Source organism: Vigna radiata, chromosome 5 (assembly GCF_000741045.1).
Source record: "Vigna radiata var. radiata cultivar VC1973A chromosome 5, Vradiata_ver6, whole genome shotgun sequence".
NCBI classification, from domain to species: Eukaryota; Viridiplantae; Streptophyta; class Magnoliopsida; order Fabales; family Fabaceae; genus Vigna; species Vigna radiata.
This window is the reverse complement of record NC_028355.1, coordinates 35,238,835-35,246,964: the sequence shown is the minus strand read 5'-3', so window position 1 is coordinate 35,246,964 and position 8,130 is coordinate 35,238,835.

Here is an 8,130-nt window from a genome sequence, read left to right as displayed (position 1 = left end):
GGGAGATCAATTGCTAATAGTAGAAAGATTGCTTGGATTTCTCTCAAGGTTTGACATATGCTAAAGCCATACTTTGTTATAATTGTTTTATTTTAATGTTATTCACTAACTATTATCAATTGTGATGATATATTGTAGTGTAACAGACAAAATGGGTCGTATGAATGCGGATACTATGTAATGTATTGGATGGCCCATATTGTTCGTTCTCACATCACAAGTCGCTGGGAAACGGTAATATTTAACTTTAACAAATTTTGATTTTTTCCCAAATGTTGAATTCATATACACTAATTAATATGAATTGTCTTTTGCAGAGATTCAAGACCACTACACCAGTTCTTGAGAAGCCACTATTATTCATTAGGAACGCTGTTGCGAAGTCTATAATTAGATTATACAATAACTCTTAGATTTAAACATTGCATTTGATTAGATTGTATTTTCTTAGAGTCTGTACTTTATTTGATGTTGAAATACATTTGAGCATGTGTTTGTTATGTTGAAATTGAATTTGTGTACATGTTTTTATATGCAGGTCTGTTTTTGTGGTAGTGGATATCACAAAAACAGACCTGCAATCTTAAAAAACTGCAGGGGAATATGCCGCGGTTGTGACCTGAACCGCGGCATATAGTGTTTCGTTTTAATTTTTTTTTTTAAAAAAGAGACATATGGCCGCGGTTCTTGCACTAACCGCGGCCTATAACAGGGTCTTTTGCCGCGGTTGAACCGCGACATATAGTGGACATTTTTTTTTAAAAAAAAAAAAGGATTTAGGCAGCGATTCTTTGGACAACCGCGGCATATTATGAAACTTATATACCGCAGTTGTAACCGCGGCCTAAAGTCTTTGACTTACTACCGCGGCTGAATATGTCGCGGTTCGTAAACCGCGACCTATAGTGAAAAATAACCGCGGTAAAAGCCCCTCGCTGCACTAGTACTTTTATTTCCAGGTGGCACAGTCTGAGCTTTATACGTAGATTTTTATCATTTTAAAGTATTGGCAAGAAGTTGGATTTATTTAACCCCTGTATCTGAAGGTCAAAATCCCTAAGTTAGGGGGTCGACCTTGTAGTTTTGCGACGCGGGTGGGTGTAGTGTTGTTGGAGCTTATGGTTGTTGTTGTTCGAAGACAATGTCGAAGGAGCACTCTTGCTATTCATCGAGTTGCAGTGCCAGGCAGAAGGAAAATGGTATGTCTTCACTGATTTGCTACTATGGTCAAAATTGTGTGGTGAGAACTACCAAAACTACGCAGAATCGGGGCAAGCAATTTTGGGGATGCTCCAAGTATAAGGTATGTTAGATTCAACCTAATTAAGTTGTGGTACTATTTCTGAGAACACGACATTGTTCAATGGTGGTGAAGACGGTGGTACTCCCTAATTAAGTTGAATGTTGTCTTTACGGAATGGTGGTGAAGACCGTGGTTGCAACTTCTTCAAATGGTGCAGTGATATTGGTGGTGACAAAAGGGGTAGCTTCTTCAACAGTGAAGGAAACAAAGAAGCTTTGGTGAATAGTGAAGACATGGATAGTACTAGGAAAATGATAGTGAATTTACAAAAATCAGTGTGCATTGTTCAAAAGTGGATGAAGGTGTTGATGTTGTTGGTTTCTGTTTTATGTGTAATACAGATAGTTTTAGTTTCAATGTTGATGAGGAAGGGATGATTTCTTGTAACTTTGTTGTAGGTTGGTTCTGTTGTAATGAAATTAATGAAATGAATGAAATGAAGAATTGTTTCGTAATGAATGGAGTTGTGCTTATAGAATTGGTATATAGGTTGTTCCTAAAGTGAATTGGTATATAACTTGTTCAAAGAAGAGAGAAAATTGATGTGTTTGCTATATAACTTGTTCCTAAAATTTTGTTCTTCCTCCAGTTGTACAAAAGGAAGCCAAAGTGCATGGCTTTTCTGAAGCGATTGATGCTAAGTATTGATTCTCTTGGTTAAAAATGTGTTTTTGTCATTTGTGTTTAGATTCTCCAAGTTGAACTATACGACTTTTGGCACAAACAGTCTCAGATTTCTTTACACTGCTTTTTCTATGCAAAGATTGATTCTTTTACTGATAATTCTATCTGGTATTTCAGCATCTGAATGGATTTATATTTGTAAAGATAGCAGGGGTCATGATATGCTTGAATCTGATAACTTCTTTGCAATTTCTCTTGTTTGATATAAGTTATCAAACCTCAAGTGTACTCAGTCTTGTTTTATATAACTTGATATTTTATCGTTATGAAACCTTAATTGGTATGAATCATAACATAAAAGTAAAGATAACAATCCATAAAACCATATATACATTAATAAGAATTCGATACAACACTGAGATAAACATCGGACTTAGTTAAAAAAGATGTGCTAAATAGGTCCAACATCATAATTGGTTCAACATCATAATTGGTTCAACATCAGAAAAGGTTCAACATCATAATTGTTTACATCATTAAAAGGTAAAAAAAGGATGTGTTGCAGTTGTGACAGGTAAAAACATCAGGATTGGTTACAACTGGGTTTCTTCAGGCTCATTTGATGATGGTATGTTTTGTTCATTTACTAGGTTGCTTTGTTGTGTTTGGTCAAGGTTCACATCATGATCTTGGGTTGATTTCTGGCAAGAAGTTTTGTTGTGACCCAGCTCCCTATAAATGCCACATCTTTTATGTATACCACCCTTCCTCATTCTTGTTTCGTCCCTGACTAACTCCCATTCCTGCAACCTTCTTTTCTTCTTCAGCCCCCCTAGTAGGGAGCACATCATTATAAGGGGTAATTTGCCACATGTTCTCACCATTAATTGGATACACAATGGAATAATATATTTCTTCATATGTTGACTTCCTAAAACAAACAGCGATGACACTCAACTTCAATTTAACCTTCTACAACATCATCTCTCTCAAGTCTTTCTTCTAAAACAGGAACTTCACACTCACCATCACCTTCCTCCTGACACTCACCATGACCTTCTTCACACTGGCCATCATCATTATCATGCATCACAGGTTGAACTTCTTCTTCACCTATATTATGAGGATCATTTTCTAACAAGTGTACGATCTTAGGTTCAGACACTGTGTGAACAATAAATAAATGAACCTTACCATTTAGCCTAGCTAAGTTCATCATGTGCATGGCTCCTCTATCATCACACAAAGCCTCTAACCTATTATCTAACACAGAACCCCCCTACACAATACCACAACTCCTTAAACCCATCATATCCAAATCCTTTTACTACACTGACTATAATGAAGTAGCTCCACATGTATGGGTCAAAAGACAGAGTTGTACTTTCCCCCTCATACTTAAGTGATCCATCATTTATGAACTAACCTCCATGGTGGAAAACAACTTCAAAATGATCCTCCATGTACTACACTATAACAGTATATATCCTATAAAATAATAAGAGGGCAATGACAACAAAAATTTTAGAAAATTAGAAGCAGGATAAGGAAACATGGGGGACCAACGACAACATAACTTAAACAAAATAAAAAGCACAAGAAATAAATATGGGGGACCACATTGCAACAACAATATAAAGCACAACAACAAAAACAAACTACGACAACACTTCAAACATGGGGGACCACATTGCAACAACAATTTCAAAACAACATCAATAACACACTAGCACACCACTTTGAACATGGGGGACCACGACTGACCATGCATCATTGTCAAAAATATACAAACCATTAAACATTTACTAACCTGGACACGTGCTACACCTCCAACGACCTTCGCGAAACTCTTCCACGTGATTCACCACCAATAATTAGCTGCTTCCACCCACAACCACCGATAGATGACTACAATTTTACACAACGAAAGCTTACTTTAGTTAATTTATCACGCAAAAGCAATGTTCCCCAAATGCCAGCACAAGGACGAACCCACACCCACGAACCTTAATTTCCCCAATTTCGCAGACACTCCCTATCTGACCCCAAAATAGGAAACATTGCTTTAATAAGTTATAATTATATTTCCAGGTATCATTAATTATGCTTTTATTATAATTGCCAATACTTTAAAATGATAAAAATCCACATATAAAGCTCAGATTGTGCCACGTGGAAATAAAAGGATGCCTCAGCATACCACCTGTTTAAAAACTTAATGTCGTCCATTGCATTTAACGGAAAGGATATTATTGAATCAAATTTATCAAATTAGGGACCCAATTGAGCACTTCCAAAATTAGAGGACCCAATTGGAACAAATCCGCAGAAATAGGAACCTCCGAACCTATTAAACCTATAATTTTTTATATCAGTTTTAGCACTTGAATCCTCTCCACATTGTTTATGTATTTTCTTTTAATTAATGAAATTAGGGTTCTCAACTAAATCATTGAGAAGAGAGAAAATGAGTTCACTTTTAATTCTTTCACTTTACACCTCTAGTTTCTATAAATACTTTGTAATTAATGAACTAGTTTTACATTAAAATTTATTTATTGAAAAATTATGTGCATGCATTGAATGAAGCATTGAAAGTTTTCAATATCCTATTTCGAATACCTACACCTTCATTTCATCTCTTTGTTAAGTGTTTTACATCTTATTTTGTTGAGTATTCTCCTCTTCCTTCGTTGAGTATTAAGAGATTTGAGAGAGATTTTATTAAGATTGTTGGAGGTAGTTTAGAGGTGTTGGAGACAACTTGGATGTCGAGGTTCGAGACAACTTGAAGGTGTTGGAGACAACTTGACGTAGAGGTTTGAGGTAGCTAGAAGTGGTAGCAGCTTGGACGTCAAAGTGTTTCTCTTAAAGTTTCGGCTTCCAAATGCATGAATTTATATTATTGAATTTGTATATGTGATATAGAACACATAGGATGTCCATGTTCGAGGAAGGATAAATCTTCAAAAACATGAATTGAATATAAAAATCCGAAAATCACAACATCGAATGTCAACATCCGATGAAGAAAGAATCACATTTCGATATCTAATGTTGTAGTTTTCAGATGTCTTTATCCAATTCATGTTTTCAAAAAATTTTCAATGCTTCATTATATTAGTTTTTCAATTATAGTATTAGTTTTTTTTTTTAATTTTTGTATGAATTTATAATTGTTTAATTAAATAATTTTTAATATTAAAAAATAGTTTGTATGAATTTATTAAATTTAATAAAAATTTATGAAAAAATAAAGTTGATATGAAAATGTATATTCCGAAAAAAAAGTGTTAAATCTAGATATCTGATTTTCCATTATGTTGAAATTGGATAAAGAAAAAAATCAGATTTCGATATATAATAAAGTGACATTCGGATATCAACATCCGATATTTATTTTTGTTGAATTCGAATTATGAGATCCGATAATTGTTTAGTGCGATTTTATTTGTATAATTTAGAATTGTTATAATTAATTTGAATGTCGTAGGTTTATGTATCTGAAAAGCACACATTCATAATTGTACCAGGAAGGGCGTCCGGCCCCATACATCGGGCAAGACGTCCGGACATTTAGCGTACCAATCCATAACTTGGCACCCTGAGTGCGTCCGGCGTCGCCGGACGGTCGGGTGGAGAAATATCAGGACAATAATTAACATCATACTAAACAGGATTAAGGACGTTGGGCCCAATCTTGGGCCGTGGTTAACAAAGGATAATCCTTGGCCCATCTGGAAAGCTATAAATAAAGGTCAAAGGTAACAGTAGGTAAGAACATTGATGGTGCATTTATGCTACCTGATAACTTTCTCTCTCTATATCTATAAACAAGATTGAGAACTGACTTGAGCGTCGGAGTGCTTTTAACAGGTACCCGGACGGTTGAGACGGACAGTAAGGAGCCAGAGGCAGTAGACGACTAGAGTATCAAATTGTAGAGGAAGATCCCATTTACCCGAAACATTTTTGGCGCCCACCGTGGGGCCGGAGGATTATACCCAATGGTGACCACGAGAAACACTAACACTGAAGAATAGGCGGACATGTTGAGAATTATGGAGCAGAGGATGATGGAGATGCAACGTAAGCATGAGGAGGAGATGGCCGCAGTGAGAGCAGAATGTTTGGCTCAGATTGCGAGAAGTAAGAACGGAGGCGGCGGAGGTGAGCAGGGAGAGGGAGCGGGAGAGAAACGGACACCATTAGAAGGGGAGAATAGCAGTGCTCATGCGTCCGGAAGAGAGGAGAAGGGGAATAAAGACAGTCAATCGCTGGTTAAGGTGGAAGAGACGACCACTTTGGTACCGTTCGTGCGGGAAATCATGGAAGTGCACATATCTGAGCAGTTCGTGCCTCCGCAGTTCAAAATGTATGATGGGACGTCCGACCCGACCGCCCATGTGAAGTCATTTATCAACGCCATGACCTTCCGTACCGGCTGCGACGCCGTTTGGTGCAGGGCATTTCCTTTATCCCTGGAGGGGGAGGCCCTAAAGTGGTTTAATTCGTTGCCGATCAACTCCATTGAGAATTTTAAGCGCTTGGGAGAAATGTTCAAGAAACAGTTTGCCGCATGCAATGCGGATGATATGACGGTGGTAGACCTGATGAACCTGAAGTAGGGCAAGGAAGAGACGCTGAAATCTTTCATGGACCGATATCAGAAAACGGTCCGCAGGGTTAAGGGACTAAATCTAGAACTAGCCCTTCAATATGTAATGCCCGCATTGAGGCCCGGTCCTTTCAAGGATAGTATATGTCGAAATCCTCCTAGTACGATGGAGGAATTGAGAAAACGGGCGGCAGACGAGGCCCGGGTAGAAAATATGAAGCAAAACTACAGAAGGGAGCAACAGGAGGCCAAGGCCGAGAAAGCAGATAATAGAAAAGGGGAAGGTCAGGGGAGCAGGCCGGCCGGACCCCGACTTCGCGAGGGGCCGAGAGGTCCTAAGTTCCCGCAATACACCCCTCTCAACACTTCCCGAGCGCGGATATTACAGGAGGCGCTAAGCGCCCAAATCTTACCAGCACCTCAAAAACGGCCAACGCCTCAGGGAGTGGACCTGAGTAAACGGTGCCTCTATCACCAGAACTCTGGACATGACACGGAGGATTGCCTGACTCTGAGAGATAAAATCGAGGAGCTGATCCGAATGGGACAATTGCAACAATACGTTAAGAAGGAGGACGTTCGTCGGGCGGAGGGGTCGTCCCGGAGATGAACAGACCGATATCGGGCTATGACCTGCAAATATACTTGGGAGTGTCCGATACGGCGATCAGCGCGGTCTTGACACAGGAAGAACCTTCTCCAAAGCTCATATATTTCATTAGTCGGACGCTCCAAGAGACGAAAATTCGTTACCAGCAAGTAGAGAAAGTGGCGCTGGCAGTCCTCCATGCCTCCCGCCGGCTTCGCCCGTATTTCCAGGGTTACCAGGTGGTCGTCAGAACAAATCACCCGGTGGCTAAGGTGCTCAGGAAACCAGATTTAGCCGGACGAATGGTGGGATGGGCTGTTGAGCTATCAGAGTTCGGCTTACGATATGAACCAAGGGGTTCCATCAAGGGCCAACACCTTGCCGATTTCGCGACCGAAGTGCCTATAGTCGGAAGCGACCAGTGGACCCTTTATGTCGATGGGGCATCCGGATGACAGGCCAGTGGGGCCGGAATAGTGTTAGAAGGCCCGAACGGATTTCTACTCGAATACGCTCTGATATTTAAGTTCAAGGCATCCAATAATCAAGCTGAGTATGAGGCTCTGGTGGCCGGATTAGGGCTTGCCAAGGATATGGGGGCGCGAAACCTGATATGCCGGACGGATTCGAAATTGGTCGTTGGGCAGATGAAGGGGGAGTACCAGGTAAACGAGGATCACCTGCTGAAATACTTTCACCGCGCGGCGTCCTTGATAGCGTCATTCGAAAAGGTCGAGATTCAGCATATTCCCCGGGAGCAGAATACGAGGGCCGACATGTCTAAACTCAGCTCCGGAAGAGAAAAAGGCCAACTGACGACTGTTATCCGGCAGATATTGCTTCAGCCGTCTGTGGAATGCTACGCCATCACTTCAGCCGGTGGTGACTAGCGAGATGAAATCCGGAAATTGATAAAAAGGCAGGAGGATGGACAGTCAATAGATTCATCCGAGTCGAAGAAGATAGCCCGGTTTACGATAATCGGGGATGACCTAT